The following is a 20885-nucleotide window of genomic DNA, read 5'->3' as shown; positions in this document are numbered from 1 at the left end:
CACACGATGGTAGTTAAGTTAGAAAATGTCTCGAATTAACCGCGATATAACCATTTCCATATTTACTTTTGTGCAGAACAGTCATGTTTATAACATACCAGCAGGTGTTTTATCTGTAAAAGGTAGCTCATCATTAGTTTAATGAAATGCATACGCAGGCTAAGCTCCCACTGCTTTGAATCACAGAAATCATTTCAATGGTTGGCATATTTAGTGCTTATATATTATATATATATATATATATATATATATATATTTGAACCCATTACCATTTCTATCAGGAATAAAAATATTCCTTTCAGAGGTGTGAGAATTCCTGCGATGCCCAAAACGGTAGGAAAACTTAGTAAGTTTATAAAGCTTTTAAAATGTAAAATTGCTTGAGCAGGGTTGTAAGTTAACAAAGTTTAGATTTCGTGATGAAACTTCATACATTGCATTTGAGTTTGAAAGCGTGCCTCAAGAGCCCTGACACAATTCAAACACCGAGGGGGGAGTTTGCGTTTGTCAGTTTTACTCAGTGAGAGAACTTCTAGATATTACCTAGCTCATCAGAGCTAATCTCTTTATCAGACGGTTAGATTAAGGTTGGAAGTTTGTTTTGAGTTTGATGAAAACAGGATTTTCTGCACTTTGCATACTGATTTGATGTTAGAGGTTTTGCTGCAGATTGTGTCATGTACAGTTTATCCACTCCACTTATGAATATCCCTCTCTAGAAATACATCTTCCAACCCTCTAAAATGTGTGCATTTTTGAATGCTTCATATATAAACCACGTGTGTGTGTGTGTGTGTGTTTCTTTGATGGCGTGTTGTCTTTGTTCCAGGCAGCAGTGTGGCAATGAAATAATTTCCCCTCTCTCTCCACCAAACTAACACTTACACAAGCTGTAATGACACAGTCTGGCTGCAGGCCTGCCTCACCTTGGCATGCTAGGTTTGTCGCGTTTCGTGTTTGGGGCGAGCCCCTCTGTAATGCAGATGCACTGGAAATGCTCTGGAAGCTAAGTGCACGCTCTGCTAAGAGGCTTTAGTAAAGCTGTAGCCTACCAGGTGTTAATGTCTGTGCTGTCTATTTGCTTACTGACTGTGCTGCAGGATAACAGCTCTGGCCTCCACCCCACCTCATATCTCCTGTCTTCTTTGCCACTGCTGCTGCATCAGCCCTATTTCTCATGTCATAGTTTTTTGTTGCCTTTTCTCATGTATTCCCACCTTTTCTGTCTGTTACCGTGTTTTTGTCAGTTTTGGACAAAATTCAGAAATTCCAATACAACAAAAATACAAAATAACAGAGAAGAGGTCTAGGTTTTCTTATCTCATAAATGTGCTTTGTTTGACTATTTTACATCTATTTAAATGCATTTTGCAAACACTTATATTCAGAATGATCTACAGGTACACATTTGTAAGACTTTGTGGGAAAGTTGTTTTTCACTGATCCATCAAATAATTTAAAATATAATTTTTAAAGGGATGGTTCACCCAAAAATGAAAATTATGTCAGAATTTACCTCTCGAATTGTTTGGAGCCTGTATTCATTTCTGTGTTGTGTTGAACACCAAAGAAGACATTTTGAAGAATGTGGGAAACCGAACTGTTCTGAAGCACCATTGACTACCATAGAAGATTATTTTCCTACTATGGTTGTCAATAGTGACCCAGAACTATTTGGTTGCAAATGTTCTTTTAATATCTTTTTTTTGTGTTCAGCATAACAAAAAATGTATACAGGTTTAAAGCATCATGAGGGTGAGTAAATCATTGCAGAATTTCCTTGAAACACACATAGCGGTTGTTTGAAATTCACTCCATTTCATTTATGCTGAAATTCAAATTCTTTCTCATGTTTTGCCACCTGAATTCAGATTAAACAAAAATGTAAATTTTAAATTCCTTCTCAACTCAGTTGTAAACGGTGCACAACCCTGCTGTGTTCACATCTCAGTCTTGGCTTTATTTATATTCCGTTTGTTTCCTGACACATTTAGTTTCTCTCTGAGGGAGATGTAAAGAGTAAGAATATAGAGACAGTTGGTGAGAGAAGGCCTGAGGGCTGTTGGGTTTCAGAGAAGGACAGACCCAACCCTGTTGCCAGGCTGCAGTAGACTTAGATGTGATGTTATGATACAGGTGGGCGTGGCCGATGACCTCCTGGAGAGCAGGGGAGCGTCTGGATCAGTGTGTCTGGACCAGTTTGTGAAGTGCTATTCAGACATGTGGCCAGTCAAAAGAAGCTAGTGTAAAACCACATGCAAGACACCTGGGGATCATTTGTTGTCCCCCCTAAGGGAAAGTTCACCCAAAATGAAAATTATGTTATCATTTGCGCAACCTCAATCAATTTCCCACCTTTATACATTTCTTTGTTCTATTGAACACAAAAGATGATATTTTGAAGAATGTGGGGCACCATTGACTACCATAGTAGTTTCTTTCCTTACTATTATAGTTAATAGTGACCCAGAACTGTTTGATTAAAATCGTTCTTCCAAATATTTTTTGTGATCTTTGTGTTCATCATAATAAAATGTATACAGGTTTGAAATAACTTGGTTGAATAAATGATTATATTTTTTTAGTGAACTCACATTTTTGGTGAACTTTAAAATCAAAATGTCTTTATCCATCCCTATAGACACATATTGCATTGCATTGTGGTGAGATGGTCAAATAGCAACTTGAAACAACCAGCTTGGTTGACCTTGGCTGTTGCTCCATATACCAGCTTGAACCTGCATAAATATTCATATTGTTGTATACTGGTCACATATCATGTTTAGTATGACATGCATTTTCACGTGCTGGACATTTTCCCCAAACTCTTTCACTTGCACCCAGTTCTCCCCTTCCCCTGTCTGATGTACTGCCTATAGCTTGTGGGGTTTTCTTTAATCGCAGCAAGAGCAGAATGTAAAATCTCCAAACTCCCATCCTCTTATGCAGCCTGGGTTCTCCTTCGAGTGTGATACATTATTTTGCAGAAATGGGGAGCTGGGAATCATTCATGAAGAACACAAGGAATAGAGCGATTTTTCTGCTCGGGGATCATACAGAGGCTTAGACACGGGATGTTTCTATTTCTTCTTTTTTATGCGGCTACCCTTTATAGACTCCTTTATTCGTTATTTTTATAGTTGAAGGTGGGGATTGGGGGATTGGGGAATTGCAGTAGACTTACAACATACGCCAAAGACACTTTTGTGGGTGTCCATGGTTGTGTTTACTGTTTACTTTCATTTCATATCGGTCCATGCAACACTGCGTTGCTTCTTTGTAAGACACAACACAGAGGAGATCGTTTTTATTGGGTTTCCAGGTTACACAGGAGCAGAAACTTTGTTTTATCGTTCAAAAGGTGACCTTTCCATTAAAATGAATACGTGCCATTTTTCTGAGAACAAAGCCATTTGTCAGTTATTTGTAGCTTTATTGTTGCATTAAATGGGTGTGCAGCATGTAATGAATGTCCGGTATTGAGCTGGTTCCCATTAAGTTTACACAGCTAGTGTTTTGAACTAATACCTTTAAATAATAACTAACTTTGTGAAATGTTTTACTTTATTTGTAAACTTTATTTGTATGTAGTAAATGTAGTACTTTATTTGTGTTGTTATATACAGCCTTGGAAAATAATTGACAATTCCAAATGTTTATTTAATCAGCATTTCTAGATGTATTGTGGCCATTCCAGTCCAGTGTCAGGAGAGACAAAGTCATCCAACAGCAATGTGAATGACTGACAGCATGACAAGACACATGAAAACTGTGATAAAAATTTTAAATTGGAATGTAGAGGTTATCAAATTTCATTTTATGCAAACAAATCCAAATAGAAACAACATTTTATTTGAAATTTGGGAGAAATATTGTCAGTAGTTCACAGAATTAAACACAATTTACCTAAACAAATATAAATTAAATTTAGAAAAACTCAATTAATTTTGAAATGGGCTCTTAATTTTTTGTGCATGGGCATCCCTCTTGTTTATCGTGAAAGTAAATAACCCATGTGTTGTGTGTTTTGTGCAAATTGTAAATTGCAGCCACTAATTGTATACCATTATAATTGCACACCTGCTATCTGGTCGGCTCAACAAGATTTACAAACCAACAGATAGATTGTATCTATTATATGAATGCGATGCATCACCGTCTCAATATTGTCGCTGCTTTATTCTTAGAACGATCGACCATATGGCTTCTGCACCTTTCTCTCTCCTTTTGGCTTTGAAGGTGAACAAGAATATCACAGTATCCAGGCTGCTTTGCTCTCGCCCAGCGCGCCCACAGAGAGGCATCATGGGGAAGCTAGAGTGCAATGTCACTCCCACGTCTGTGCGGTGATGGCAGGGTTGTGCCGAACTCAACTCCATAGAAGCAGTAATTAGTTGTAATTTACAGGCGACTCCTCCCCCGGTGACCCCACTACTCAGAATTCCCCAGTCACTTAGAGAGATCATGTTTTCCTCTCACAGTGCGCGCCACTCAAATGAACCACAACATTGCCATAATGGCCCGCTCCCTACTGGTTTGCCCACCTTCTGCAAGGTAGCTGAAAGTCACTTGGTAGAAGCTCAGCGGAGCGTGCAGACTCCTATTTCCATCTATTAAGATGTGAGAAGAAGGGCACGCAAAGTCCAATAAAAACCGTAATGACAGCAATTTACCACAATGTCAAGAGTTCAACAGGACTGGGAGGAGAACTTGGCGGACGATTGTTTTCACTGGTCAGGCTGCACACTATCATAACTACTGTTCATAATCTAACATTAGAACCGTTATTGCGTTGCTATATCAGTTTAAATGCGATATAGTTTGTTTTGCATTACAGAAGGGGCATTGCGTTGGCCTTGTGTTGCATTGGCCACTAATGGGCCAAAAAGCAAATGGAAATAGCTTTCTAATGACCTAAGTGAGGGATATCAGTGAAGCTAAATAAATTATCCAGCTAAAGCGAAAGCAATGTGCGATTAGCGGCGTATAAAAAGTGCTAGCACGTCGTTTCGCTGTGATTACCGACGTAATAATGTAGACTGCAAAACATTTGTCCCCTCTTGTTGTAGTAAACGGTCAAGATCAATTTACACTTTTTGCTGCGGCCGTGAAGTGGATTGCCTGTCAACCATGGAAAAAGAGAAAGAGAGAGACCACTTATGTTGATAAATCTACAGGTCAGATGCCCACAGCTGTGTTGTCTGCTGGGTGTCTTCTGTATGAGCTGTGTGACTATGAAATGCCTCTGTAGCTTCTGGATATTCTGTCCTCCAACACTAGAAGCATAACATGGTTCATAATTCATCTTAACATCCAATGTAAAGTTCCTCAAGATGAAAATTATTTTATTTACACGTCCTCATGTCATTCCAAACCTGTATGATTGATTTCCTGTGCAGAACACAACATATATTTTGAAGCACTTTGGAAACCAAACAAACCGAGTGAGATTTCCCATGAAAAGAAAGTAATTCAGGTTTCGAACGACAAGGACGATGATGGTGAATAAATGATGACGGACATTTTCTCTATTTCTCTGCAAACTAAAAAATTTGTTTCACCTCTTTAAACCCAAGATACAAATAATGATCTCTGTTTGTCTTTATTTATGTAAAATAAATTAAAAGTTCATTCAAATATATTAATTACGTCGACGTATAACACCCCATTCACATCAATTGCAAAGCAACAAGCAATTTGTCTGTTCGCATAAAATATGACATTTTAGCACTTTAGCTTTTTGATTAATGTTGTGCCTGGTTAGGACACGTGTAATGTGACATTGTTTGTTCTTCCTTTTGTTCTGTAATTTTTGTCCGCTAACTCTGTCTACCCAAACCCTCACTCGTCTCTCTCAGGTGAGTTTGATGTGTAATGACCCTCACTGCAGTCCTGTGGGGGGGAAGGGACGAACGGACGGACATGCTGAGGTTAGCAGTACTTTACCGTGACAACCAGAACTGTGAGTGATCTCTCTCTTTCACCGGTCCTCTGTTTCTCGCTCCTCTCCTCTGCTGGCCCACCCTTGGCAGCTCTCACCTCACCGAGGATGAATAATTAATGTGAGTAGACGCGGGGGTCATGGGTGACGTGTCTGTGAGGGAACGAATTCCTCCTTGATTACTACAAAAAAAGCCGGACCCATCTGCCTCTGTGCGGAGATGTGACAGGCGTGCCAGAACCACAGGAGGGGAGGGGTGCGCTGGGATAGACAAACACAAGAGCAGCCGCGGCGATGTTCATTTCATCACCGTCACACACAACAGTGATTTTTATATTCTTCTTACCTGCTCGTGTAACACAAACATGATTTGTTTGGCTGTCTGTTGTGCAGCTACAAAGGCATACCAAAGTTACCTCAAAAGTGTTTGAGGAGGTTTGGATGGTATATCACCCAACAGCGGTGACCAATAATCAACATTTGAACACTTGAAAGTGCACATTTGTTTTCTTGCAATTGTGTACAGTAAATACATTTGCCCATTTGTTGTGGCATTCTAAAAGCACACGCCATATTGTGATTGACACTATTGGGGGTACTCCCTGCACAGATACAAACAAAACAATGAGGGAATAGCAATATTTAAAGGTATAGTTCACCGAAAATTTTTGTCATCATTTATTCATCCTCATGTCATTCTAAACCTGTATAAGACTCTTATGATTCTTATGTGGATCACAAAAATAGATATTTTGAGTAATTGTGTATACAATGGAAGTCAATGGGGTCCCAATTTTCTTGTTCACCAGCATTCATGAAAATGTCTTCTATTGGGGTATGCTGGAGAAAGAATGTCTTGCAGATTTGAAATGACATTAGAGTAAATGATGAATTTTATATTTTGGGTAAACTGTCACTTCAAGAGCTGCCCTGTTGCACATCATTTATCCCATTGTATGTTTTTCTGAGGTTAATTCAGGATCTGTTTTTCACTGTGATGGCCACTAGATTAGCATATAGGTCGTCAATTGTAATACTATATATTGCATGCACATTATTACATTTATAATTATATAAATATTTCAGGGAATGCCATCCAGAGTATAATGCAGTGTACGCATGTGCTAAAGATGTATCAGGAAAAAAAAGGTTTAGGTTTAGCTAAAAGAGAACATACCCTTTGGCACCCGCTATAATTAATGTGCTAAATTGAATTGCAATATTCAACAAGGGGACCGGTCTTGTTCACTGGAGGTGCACTGATTAAAACATTAGGCATTGGCTGGCTGGCTGGGATGCCCTCGAATAGAGGAGTGGATACTTGGGTTTACAAATGCACGTTTCCTTTTATCTCTAATTAGTACCAGGCCCATAATATCCATAAATGGATTTATTTGTACGGCCACACGCACGCCCGATCGCCATTTATTTCCAGTGCTCGTCTACTTCGGTCTCCTCCCAAATTGGTTAATTACACACACATTGTGTTGAAGAGAAGTCGCATTGGTTAATTGTATATTGTAAGTTTGTTTAGTGGATGTGGTCTTGCTTAAGGCTTTCATTAATGTGTTGGGGACAGATAAGAGAATAATCTTTACAGAGAGCCCCGCGTAAGTGTGCCATGTGTTGTCAGCGAGGAAGTCTGGCCAAGTCTGGTTTGTTTTTGTGTTGTGATGTTGAAAATGAGCGTGCCAAAAGTATTAAAAGATGACACTGTGTACCCTTGTGGGAAGGCACAGTTATTTTCTTTTGCTGTTGTTTAATGATACATTTTCTTTTCGGGTCACAAATTGTTTTATTGCCCCAATATTATTATTAAACGTATATGTGTCTAGTGCATTACACAAACACAAAACAAGCACATTTCACATGCACTGAAGTTGTTGAATTGACAAGCTGAGCTCAGTTCACTGGGCACCGAGCTGGTTTTCATTGCATGCTTATTAACAATGGTGCTCTATTGATTTTTGGGGGGTGAGAAAACACTGAGGGAAAATGTCATATGCCAGTCTGACATATCTCTACTGACACGCTAGATTACGCAGATGCCACGGACAGGTGTTTTCTGGCAGAGCAGATACTCTTTCCTTATTTGCTGTACTATCAACATGTCTCATCACGCTCTCCTGTATTCAGAAGATGAGTGGCACATGCTGGCGTTGTTATGGGAAGGGTACCAATATGCATGAGATCAAAGGGAAAAGTCAAAGCCTGTTTTATTGTCAATTCTGCCACATGTACATGGAGGGTTGAAATTGCGTTACTCTCAGACCCATGGTGCATACAAATAACATGACAAAAAAATAAAATATATTAAATAAATACAGATTATTATATATATGTAAAATACAACTTTTACAAGCAGGGATATTTAAAAAGAGAAAAAGAAGATATGTAATGGGAGGTACAGCAAAGAGCTTATTAGTCTGTTTAAAGTGACATCACATTATAGTCCAAGAAGCATCTCACTTTACATGTATAGATGAGCCTATCTGAGATATATATTATTGAGTATCTGAGTATTTTATCATTAAAACAGAACACAGTTTGCATTACATTTAAAACTGTTAAAGCTCCCCCATTCTGGATTTTTTCCTAGTTTCTTTTTTGTGATAGGACTTTTAACAAGTCTGGAATGTCACCAATCAGGTTGGTGCTGCAGGGCTCCTAATTCTTTTGAAATGACACGTTCTTAATTCCTGTCTACAGGCCATGGGAGAAGAGCCGGCTGTCATAATATAGTCATCTTGTGGATGGAGGTGCTCTTGGGACATAACAACACAGATGTAAAGTCTACAACAAGATATAGAAGCCAAAGACACAATCCCTCATTATTACCCTCTGTTTGAAAAAGTATGCTTCCTCTTAACCATTAATAACCCATTAATAGACGCATAATGAAAGACCAGATCATAATATTCAATTTCGATACTGTCCTTTTGAAATCTCGCATTTCCATATGTTGTGATTTCGATTTTTTTACCTTAAATCATTATTATTAGTCTCGCTTTATGTTTGTCACTCGGTTTTTTTAATTAATTATTTATCAAAATTATTAAAAAGTGCTTGTCAACTTTGACAACAGCATATGTAAGCTTTTAAAAAGTAATTTTTTTTCCATTTCCTGATAATGTGAATTTGGACGTACAAGGTTTCAGGAGGACAGCGATGATTTATAAAACAAGATGTCTCCCCTGTTGTTGAGCTGATTATAAGATTTTGAATAAAAATGGGGTTAAATTATGGGTTAAATATCTTTTTTAAAGATATTATATATTTTTTGCCAAGAAACTTTCTCAGATATCAATTCCTTTATACATCTTTTAAGTCCAGATAGTTCTGATGTTGTTGAATGAGTTTAGGATTACGTTTGGCAGCATTATCACCTTGGAATACAGGAAAATCGTAAAGGAAGGGTATTTGCACCACTTATTACACATGCTCTTGTAAAACAGTCTCATATTCTCTGGCTCTAACACAACCACAGAGAGCAATTGTAGCACCTAATGACTCCCATGAGGCGTCTACCCGCACCATTACAGATCTCCACCGTGTTAACACTTGGCCGTACCGTTTAGGTTTTGTCCAAGTGGTTCACCAGCAGCAGCACTGCCAAAAAAATCTCACTTTGCAAAACTGTTGACATACAGATTTTGTTGTGATGGGGTCACAGAGGTGTCGATTCAATTTTGTGGTAATTTATGAGGCTGTTCTTTTGGGCCATTTAGCAGCTGTTGAGTTTAGTGTCCGTCTGCTCGTGTTTGTAAGATTTGACAGCAATTTCAGGTTTTTGTTCCCGTTGTTGAGATTCAAAACATTAAACGACTTTGCTTTTTTTGAGACTATTTGCCCTCTGGAGTTAGTACTTTCCTGAGGCTTATAAAACCCACATCAGTGTGGCAATTGTCAGACCTCTTGGCAGTTTTCTGGCATAAATGCTAATTGCCAATCAGCCAACTGTGACTCAACTGTGCGTTCGTGATTGTGATTCAGTTACTTTAAAGTTAAGCTCGCCTGTTTCCACCTCCCCCACTTTGGCAGTTTTAATGTTTCTTTTTCTCGCTGTATAAAGACTGCATAAAATGAACTAAGCTGACACCGAGCATCAACATCAGGCGGCAGGAGAACTCGGCTCTCAATCGACAGCCCACCCTCAGCCACCTGCACCCCTTTTAAATGAATTTGTCATTTCCTGCTGTTTGTGACTTGCCAGACGGGGGGCTTCAGGTGGAGATGTTCCATCATTGTAATGATATCAAAAATGCTGTCAGACTTAAGTCAGGTTTTTTTCGCTGAAACTTACAAAAATGTTTGGAAGGAAGAGCATTCAGGCAATGGAATTGTTATGACATTCATTACTTTCTGTCATTGTTGCATTGAGCTCTGAAAAAGCAATACATTTTGCTGTCCTTGTTCTGTGGTTATGATCCCCACAGTCACAATGTGCCAAAGCATTCTTCAATGGGGGGGGGTTTCACCTGAGCGGTTGTGTTCCAACTGTGTTGCAACAGCCGATAAGTAACACTAAAATGAATTCCATTAGGAAACAAATCTCAGGCCAATTCCCCTCCATCACACCCAGGGTCAAATGGTGTAATACCAGAGGTCAGGGGAGAAATGGGTTATAGCGTATAAGGCCTGAAATCCTTTCACGGCCCTGTGACACAGGTGGTGACTAACACTCTCGCCATAATGGGATTTCCCAAGCGAACTGCCGTTTTGGCTCAGAACTCTGTGGCCCTTCACAGATTAATAACTCAATGGATTACCTGCTGCACTTTCCAAGGACATTAAACAAAGTTCTCACCCTAATCAATTGGCGAAGCTATCCACCGTCTACACAGTTCAATACTGTACACTTCATTTACCTCACACAGGAAGGGACTGCACTTAATTATTCTCCATTACAAAGCTTTTTTATGCTTTTATTCCACCTTCGCAGGCTGGACAAAAGACACAAGAGAGAAAGATTGCAAAGATTTAATGAGGGTGACGTAAATAGCTAGTCAGATAACTTCAATAACCACACAGTGGAACCAGAGTGACCAGAGAACGCCGCAGGATCTATGAAGTCTTGCGAGTTCAGAGTTGGAGGCTTAAGTATAAGAAGAGAAAATATAGTTTCCAACTTTCTTGGGATGAGGGTTTTGTTGTTGTGTGACATTGATAAAGAGACACATGTTTGTGAGCCTCGTGTTAGCAGTGCTTTCAATTATTTTGATGCTTTGCATTCATGGAGGACATTCATGAAGGGCATTTTTACATCTAGTCAAGTTGTTTTCAGGATTTGTGTTGGCCACACTCTTTAACAAGGGCATTCGAGGTCTCTGTCATCAGTAACAGTCCGTGTAAGCCTGTTTACCTGGATCAGTTTTATTTATTGTGGTTCCATGCCGTAAATTCTTTTATGAATTTACAATGAACACATTTCTTATGTCTTTAGGACTTTAAATTTCCCTAATGCATTTCAGCATGCGTTGTCTGCTATCATAAAACCTGTGAAGTCACCCTTTGGAGGACTTTACTTTTTAATGTTATTTCATGTAGAGGAAGCCAAGTTGTGATATATCTAAACCGACTTGAATGTAATTATCACACTTCTGCCCACTGCCGTTAAACTGGTAAGGACATGTTTTTGACTAAATATTTTTGGAATAACTTTCACAGGAATGTGCCTGTGACGTAGAGGCGGAGACGGTCGAATCCATTTGCAGATGTTTATTAAAGGTGATGACAAACTGAGAACAAGATGAGGATAGCTCAAAAGACGTCAAGGGTAATCCAGAATCAAAATCGATCAAGCAATAGACAGAGGCAGGCAGCAAGGGTTCACAAAAACGAGTTCAAAGTCCAAGTTCAAATACACGAGATAAAGACAACGCACTGAGTAACAAGAGATACAAACTGAGACAGAGGTTTGGTAAAACAATACTTCACGAAAGGGAACGGAACAGAGCAGTCCAGATAAAGGGTAGTTGAGGGTGCACAGGTGAGACTGATGAAACTATAATGAGGTGATCAGGGAATGACGTGCACCATGGATAATGGGATAGGCAGTCCTAGTATGCAGGAGAGAGGGACCTAATGACACCAGGAGGAGGCGTTGTCGTGCGTTCCGTGACAGTGCCAAGAAATTAGACCTTTTTTAAAGATGAAAAGTCACTCTGAATGCTAGGTGACAATAAGACAAATGTGGCGTTACCTAATGTATGATTAATAAGGATAATATTCAAGAGCACATGCACATCTTTTTCCGTGTGAAAAACTGATAATTATTTACAGTCAGAAAACAACAAATGTTTTCATTTCAAAATTCTGGCGGTCTCAATGAAGCAATTTAATTATCCAACTAAATAAATCTGTGCTATTGTAAGTTTGGCACAAGCAGCCACGTTTGTTTCTTCAGAGGTGTTAATGTAGAACAAAGAGAGAGATTTAACAGGACCATCTTCTGCATGCTGAGATCTCCCCACCCTCTCCCTCTTCGCTCCTGCTGCGATGAAGAGCGTTGCAAAGCCCACCTATTAGACAGCGCGCTAGCCTCCCTGGGATCCTTCCCAGGAAACAGGTCCGGGGGCGTTCTGTCAGCAAGTTCCTCTGGGAGTAGTCACACTTTTTATAAGACGGAAATTAAGTGGAAAAATGTCTGTTCGCTCACTGATGTAATTATCTGTCCTGGATTAACATCTGTTCACTGGCACAGGTGCCAAGTCCACTTCAACGTGTTCCAACTCCTTGTTCCCAAGTTGGATGACTACCTGTGTTTGTTCCTAATGTCGTGTACTTTGGCACACATTGTGGCTTTTTCCATCTCTGACATTTTCAAACTATTCAACATCTGCCTCTCTTATCAGTCCAGCATCTATGCACACGGCACTTTCTCATTTTCACCTTGTAGGAGTTTGTTCCCATTTATTTCAAGAGAGTTATTCAGAACAGCTGGGAGAAAGGTACCTGTATGTATGTATATGTAGTTTTCAGTTTCAATTTTGCTTTTGTTGATTTAACAGATGGCTTCATTTGTGCGTGTGCGTGATTTTTCACGAATACAGTATCTCAGACTCTGTCTGTTTCCACGCATTTTCATTCACGTCTAATCCGTTCCAATGGCGGTACAGGAAAGTCTACTGTCATAGGATAATCACACGCTTCCTGTGTTAGGCCTCTAGATAACACATTATCATGCATCATTTATCTTCATTATGCGTGTCAGCGCTCGTGTCATAGTGGGCGTACATCTCGGATTCCAGCTGCTAGCGTAATCACATGCGCGCGCAATTTATAAACTCAGGTAATACTTGCAGAAACCTCATTTAAAGTCTTACCCATGAATATGAAGTAGCATTGTCATAGTGTTTTTCTGCGGGTAGAAATAAGACAGCATCAGATGCAGAATTTCGCAAGACTTACTATTGACATGCAGTTCTCTGCGGATCAGGAATACTTTGGCTGTAAGAAAATGTCGCCTCACCTTCTTTCGTATTGACATTAGAGTTAGACAGGACTGGTAAGATGATAAGAAGACCCGAATGACTGTTCTGTCACACCTCGCACCAATGTTATGCCCGGAGGGAGCAAATTAGACCTGAACTATGCGGTGGAAAGTTAGATCTACATCGCTTCTTTGCTCGCCTCTAATTATCGTTATTCTTTAGCTATAGAAACAGGCCAGACAAACCACCATGTCTCCTCTATTAAGCTAAATGTCTCGGGAGTTTTAGGTATAGGTTAATGAACTGCAGAATATCTCGGAAAGTGCAATCAAAGCTTAGTGATTATGGCAGTGTTTGTAACATTTCTGTTTCAGTCTCAAGCTCGGGGCCCTCCAGCACTCTTGGGGCTACCGCCAGCGTTGTTTCTGAAAACCATAATTAGGCACGACACTGAAGGTTTTCCATGCTGTAATCCCAATATCCTCTGACCGGCCTCCTCTGAGCCACACATGTAAATGGGCTGCGCTGGGTGATGGTTTCAGCCGTGCTAATTGCGATGCGGAGCGCATCTCGAACGGAGTCTGACTAAGATTTACTTAGCCCCTGGCACGTCAAATGATTATAAAATTGATTGAATTAATAATGATCAGTATTAACTTGGAGCATAGGTTTGTGTGAGGGAAATTAGTGAGAGAGAAGACACAATGAATACATTATGAGTTTTTAATGAGTAAAACTTTAATGAGATTGTAGAATATATGTGCATACGCTCCATCGGCACAGGTTTTAAAACCAACATCAGTATTGCAGTAATGTTCAAATTGTATCTGTTATATTTAAGATTTACTTTGGTTAAATTGAAAGTCACCAAAAATTCGATATTGCAGATTACATTCAAATAAATACAGTATTAGGCTGGACATGTTATAAAAGTGTTAGTCAAACAAAGATATTAAAGAGATGGTCCGCCCAAAAATTCTTTACGAATGCATTAGTGTGCTGAAAAAATACATATCTCTACCACAGAGCGAAAATCATGTTTGTTTTTTAAGCAAGCTCGGGAGTATGGCTTTGATTATGCAGCCATGTCCTTGGTTAAGAATGGATAGATGTCTATAATAGATGTCTCTTCAAAGCCGGGACCATTTAAATTCCTTTGAACAGAAGCCAACTCCGTACGGATTAAACATGTGACATTGCTCAGAAAAGGCTCATTTAATTTCGGAAGCTGTTGTGAGTTTGATAAATTTACCTGCGGCTCTCGCTGTTTTCGTGTGTTGCAGATGTCAGCAAACAGCCAATCTAGGTTCTGCATGAACATCTTCACTTTTCAGACGGGGTCCTGAGTGTGAAAATTATTTGCTTAGATTTCACCCTGGAGTCATCTGCACACGACCAGGCAAATATTTTCAGAATGACGTGTAATTTACGATGACACTTCATTAGTGATTTTTAGAGAAACATTTCAGTTAGCAATGAATAGCTCTACATTATCCTGCCTTTAATGTGCTTTTGGGTTATTTAAGCATGCTCAAAACACCATTAAAACAGCTCTGGTGAATATTTTTCGCACCCTCGATGTACAGAGTGGGAGGATGAAGTGGTCTGATGATGTATCATATAAAGATGTATTCAATTATTTCGTATTGTCTCTCGTCTTCGATGAGCAACTATAAAAGCACAGAGACGTAATGTACAGGCACAAATAGACCACAAATGAGTGTTTTTAAAAGCAAATAAGAATCCCATTCAAAGTGACAATCTGTGACAAAATGTTAAATGTGATTTGGATAAAAGCATCTGCCAAATTAATGAAAATGTAAAATCCTGTAACTGTTAACTTAGTCATGCAGCTGCGAACCACTGGCAGGAAGGTGGCTAAGTTTTAATCTGCTAAATACAACAGCTAAATTTGAACTGCTGCTAATATTATTATAACACGTTTTGCATACTGTTTAATTAGTTGTGCTAAATATGTTTTGTTTATATATACTATATGATGAATAATAATTATATTTTCTACATGTAGCGTCACTAAACCAATGTTTTGTTGACATTTATTATGGCAACCTCTAACTGCACAAAAGCTTGTACCTTTGATTTCCACAATAAATTAGCTAGCCAGCCAAAGCAGCACACCACATTGCAATACGACTGCCATTAGCTATAGTGGCTCACCGGAAGTCTGAACACAAACAGCGCACAGATGGCGGTGCCCACATTTACGCCAAAAATAAGGTTGATACAGGTGTACCCAAGGTGTTTCACAAGCAGGTGTCTCTGTGGCTTCTTCTCAAGCACATCCTCCTTGTTACAAATGTCAGTTTTGGCATGCTGTCATCCAACCTTTTGATTAGGCTACTGGTCCGTTTCCACTGGTACCAGTTCCATCTTATTACCGTGCAAACAGTGCAAATAGATTTTTGTCCACCTCCTGGTCTCAGTTGGCTCCTTTAGGCAATGAAGAACATACCTGTGTGTGTGTGCATGCATCTGTATTTTCTAACCCAAAAATGAATACTGTATTTATATGTGGTCTCAGATTTTAGTTTTGTTGTTAGTCTGTTTTTTAGTTGTGTAAAGTGCTTTGTCCTTTTTGTGTCTAGTGTCTAATACAGCACTAAGCTCTATAAATACATTTGATCTGACTCCTAAAAAAGGAGAGGCAATGGATGAGAGGCTGAAAAAATAGATAGTTGGCTGGCATTTGCAAGTTTTGCTAAACCCCTGCTCCTGCTGGCTGAGCCAGCCTGCCTTTCTCACAGTGAGATGAGATGGTTCCAGGTCTCCACCTGTGCTCTCTCTCTGTCCCACCAGCCTTGTGTCTTTGTTGGGAAGGGATCAGCTTCAGCATGGGGCTCATCACTCATTCCACACCAATGGCTGGGGGATTACTCGGTTTAGTGAGAAGACACAGAGCTTGTTTTTGGAGAATCATATTCATTGTTTGCTACACTTACACAGCAGGATGAAAATAAATGGCCTATTTTAGTGCTTTTGATGAATCGTTTTTTTTAAGCATGCATCCAAAATGCAAAAAATCCATCTGCGTTTATTATTTATACGCTTATTTTCAATATCGTATGTTTCTTTACAGTATTTCTTTAAAGATGCCTTGGGAGATTTGAACAGCTGTACAGTATTTACTATAAGAAAACATTTCATAAAGCTTGCTCTTTAAGCGATGCGTTTGATGTGCTTTCTTTGAGATTGCCTCTCAAAAGGATCTGAGTGGTGTTGATTTTTTTATACGATACTAAAATGTCATTTAAACACGGCTTTGTTGTGACTCAGCCCATCGCACAAAAAGCAGATTCACATTTCCAGTGTCAATAGGGCCGATTCAGCCCTACACAGAGCAGCATTAGCGCATATCAGCAGAGATGTGTGTCGACAACTTTACAGACATGGTTGACATTTTCTCCCTTGCGAGAGAAAACAGTAACCTATATAATACCGCCTGCTTGCTCCGTTCTAATCTGATCGTGTTCCCGCACTTGCAGTTCCAATCTGTGCCTGTCCTTGGCACCAGAAGCACCTCTGTCTTTCTGGCCATTTCATTATTCTTAGAGATTGTCCATGACAACAGATTCACTCCCATTCAAACATGTTTTTACTGTGCACTTGACTAGAATAATTTTATTTGTAAAAACAGAGACACTTTCCATGCTGGTATAACCTTAGACCAGATTTATATATGATGTGATGATTTAGACTGATATAATTAAAATAGCAGAACCGTTGGAGATAGGATCACTGATTCAACGAGAAATGCTTCGTATGCAATATAATATACTCTTTCAAAAAATATTTAAATGTTTTAGTCCTTAACCTTTTATGCTAGCAAGCCATAGTGTCCCAGTTTCTTGCCATTAGAAATAACGAAAGAATAAATTACTCAACTCTTTGAAATCAGCATTTTATTAAATGTCTGTGATTATGGTTATAATATGCTTTGATGTTATTTATATTGCTGTGAAATTGTTTGTGAAGGCTGCAAATATTGTGGTGCATTTCTTTTTTATTCTTGTTTCAGAGATTAAGACAGTGAAGGCTTTTTGAAAAAAATTATAAATATTGGAAAAACAAGCATTCTTCCCTCCATCTCTCCAGCTGAGTCATTAAATAATTTCAAAGCACAAAACCTCATATGGAGATATTGAATAAACCCCAGTTGCATACACACTCGACTATTCCTGTTTCTTTCAGTGCTTTTAAAATTTTGCCTTTGAAAAGGACAAACAAGAAAATGCTCACCGTATTTTTTTTTTACCCCCACTCGTCAGTTCGTGTTTTTCAAATGAATGTGATTTTGAACTCTACAGCCATGTTGCCGGACTGACAGGTACAGCGTGTGCCACAGGGGACAAGCTTACGTGCCATAAATCGGTCACGGGTGACTTAGCAGGCCAGTTTAGAATAACATCATAAAAGCTGATGCGGGCAACTGCACAGAAAACCTTATACTCCCTGTGGACAATGAGATTATAAGCAAAACGTGAAATTTAATCTAAGCAGCTCCCTGTAGAGTACAAAGACTAGTTTGTCTGTTTATGACCACTGAAGTTTTCTGTTGACTTATGCGTTGCCTACGGTCATAAACCATGGAGAGTTTTTACTTAAAGACTTGCGTTTGGATTTATAATTAAATTTACAACTAGTGTGTGATGTTTGTGAATTTACATGAAGTAGTTTATGCATACAAATGTGTCTGTAGTAACAAATCGCAGTTCTTCGCACTCAACTTTTTCATCCGATAAATTTGATCACGACCAGCTGTACATTGCTGTTCATTATATCTGTTTGCTACATTTGCTGCTGAGCTAAAAAATCTTTAAAAAAAATCTTGATAATCATTTCTAATGAAAATAATATAATGGAGGGGGAGAAAGAGTACAGACATATTAAAAGGAGACATATCTATGTAGCGAAACCTATTGTAATTTCGCACAGAATAGCCAATGAAAATGCAGGTGGACTATGAAGGTCAATGTCAACGAGACTTCCGGGGCTCGCGCTTGCAGTCGTTTTACACAGATCACTAGCAATTTCTAAAGACCTCTTTCTCTCCATTTTCTGCTTGGCCAGCCGTTGTGAGCAGCATGAATAGCCCTCTGTTGTCCTCTGCTATGATCGTCACATGCGGACATAGAATGTGATGGATGAGCTTGTACAGCAACGCGCTCCATTAGCCAATACGAAAGAGAGAAGAACAGGCTTTTAATTCGGTCGGGATACAACAAACCACATTTTCTGTAACACATATATTTCTCCTTTAATATCACTTATTACTCTAGATTCAGATATGCTCGGTATTAACGTCTTGTTTATTGTATAAAAGTGAAATCATAAATGTAAACATCATGTCATACAGCTGATGTTCAGTAGACGTGCTCTCATTTCTTGCTTCTTTGAAATTTTATATATTTGTGTAGCTTTTTACTCTGCGGCCCATTCTAGTCACTCTGAATAGGCCTGTTCTCGTCTACTGAAGGTAAAATTCATACCAAAACATGGCATTAATTGGTCTCTTTCTGGTACCCTCCTGACATGTTTCCCAAAGCATTACAGCTGGAGGACAAACAAACCACATCAGCTCCTGTGAGCATCAGTGGCAGGTGTATATTTAAGCATTCTGTGCAGGTTGTCTGATGCAATTCCACCCTCTCTTTATCTACACATCAACACTGAGTTTTACAACAGTGCCCTTGAGGAACAACATGGATGGACAGCAGAGCCGATCCTAGACGTCTGGGGGCCCTAAGCAAACCTTTGTGGGGGCCCTTGTCATTAAACTATGAGAAGTAAAAATGTAAATAATTATTTACCTAAAGTAACGTGTGGTTCCGGAAACATCTAGCAGTTACCAGTTAACACGCAAATGCGGTGTGTTTTTACAAACCAAATGAGTGATCAATGAAATCAAAACATGATAAATGTAGTTCACACAAGAAAGCTAAGTGTACTTAAACACATCAATATTTCTCTACATGTGATGACTCAAAAATGACATAATAATTTGGCAAAACTAAATAAGTTTTACCATATAAGTAAATTAAAATGACAAAAACAAATGCATTGTTCTTTTGCTTTGCGTTGTTGGCGTTTTTTACGCTACAGACGCCTAGCTCTTTTAAAGCCATGCATGGCCATATGCATGCATCATCACATCAAGCGCGGCGCATGTCATCAGCTGCTGCGCACTACACGATGTCCGAGACCTTAATATATCAAGATAATTAAATAAATGAATTATTAATATCAATTATTAATCCGCAAGTTATAAAAATAGCGTCTTGTTTACGTTAAAGTGTTTTTGATTCGGTACTCAAGGGGGCCCCCTGGTGGCACAGAGGCCCTTCCTAGTTTGTGTATAGGAAGGATCAGAGCCGATCCTGGTTCGGACAGGTTCGAAAATAGTTCAGCTCTCTTTTACCTATCCATATAAAATCAGGATTGTAATTTGAAATAACCCCTTTAGTAATGATACAAATTTAGATTCCATTTTATTTTTCGGAAGAATTTTCTTAATTTTCAGTTGTACTGTAGAACATCATGCTGCTCGTGCAAAAGTCCTTGAAACATGCCACTTTGGCAATAACACGTTCTAGGGTGCTTTTTACACATCTGCGCGCATTTTTGTCACATAAATGTCAGTTGGATATTTTCACCGAAAGAAATAGTCTCAACGAAATGGAGGATGAAAGCCATGTAAGAAGCAACATCTCCAGCAGCTGTTCGTAGGTGAAGGGCGGCATGCGAGGACTCAGAGGTCACGGTGTCTACATCGCAGTGTCAGACTCAGGCACACTTTACGACTCCCCACTGAATCTCATTCTGTCTAGCTCATCCCTTCTCTTCTTTCTACCTGCATGCCACATTAAATTTTGAAGGTGACACCCATAAATACGAAAATTATGAAGCAGGGTGAATTACCCAGGAGGCTGCTTCCGTGTGTGCCTGCCAGATATCTTTGCATGACGGCTCCGCTTACCGGAAGACTGCGTACGACCAACAGCAGGAGCCATGCAGCTGACTGCACTAGTGTGTTGCTGGAATGGCCATTAAATCATTTCTTCCTCCTGAAAGAGGAAGAGAAATATGGTACCTGATGCTTCAAGAAAAAATGAGAGGGAGATAGTGATTGGGGTAATCCCAGAGAGGCCATTTAATTCCCGGGTTTGTTTCCCTTTTTTTATCTGTGCAAATGTGATGAGTAAATTTGCCTAATCTCTATGAGGATTCAAACGCATTCTCAGCAGGTGAACTGACCTTCTCTAATCATTCTTTTCATCTAGTCTCATCATTCTTTCTTTGGTTAAATAAAAAAATAGACTTACAATGTCATCTTTGATTCCTCTTTCAATGCTTAGGAAGAAGAGTGCAAACTGATGGTATTATAATTTTTTTTATCAAAAGTTGAATGTTATTTCAATGAAAAGGGAGGAAAACGAAAGCAGCATCCATTAAACATGTCACCTTGCCTCTTCTGACATTTTATTTCGACTGTG

Source organism: Barbatula barbatula, assembly GCF_947034865.1.
Source record: "Barbatula barbatula genome assembly, chromosome: 18".
Lineage (NCBI taxonomy): Eukaryota > Metazoa > Chordata > Actinopteri > Cypriniformes > Nemacheilidae > Barbatula > Barbatula barbatula.
This window is presented reverse-complemented; position numbering follows the sequence as displayed.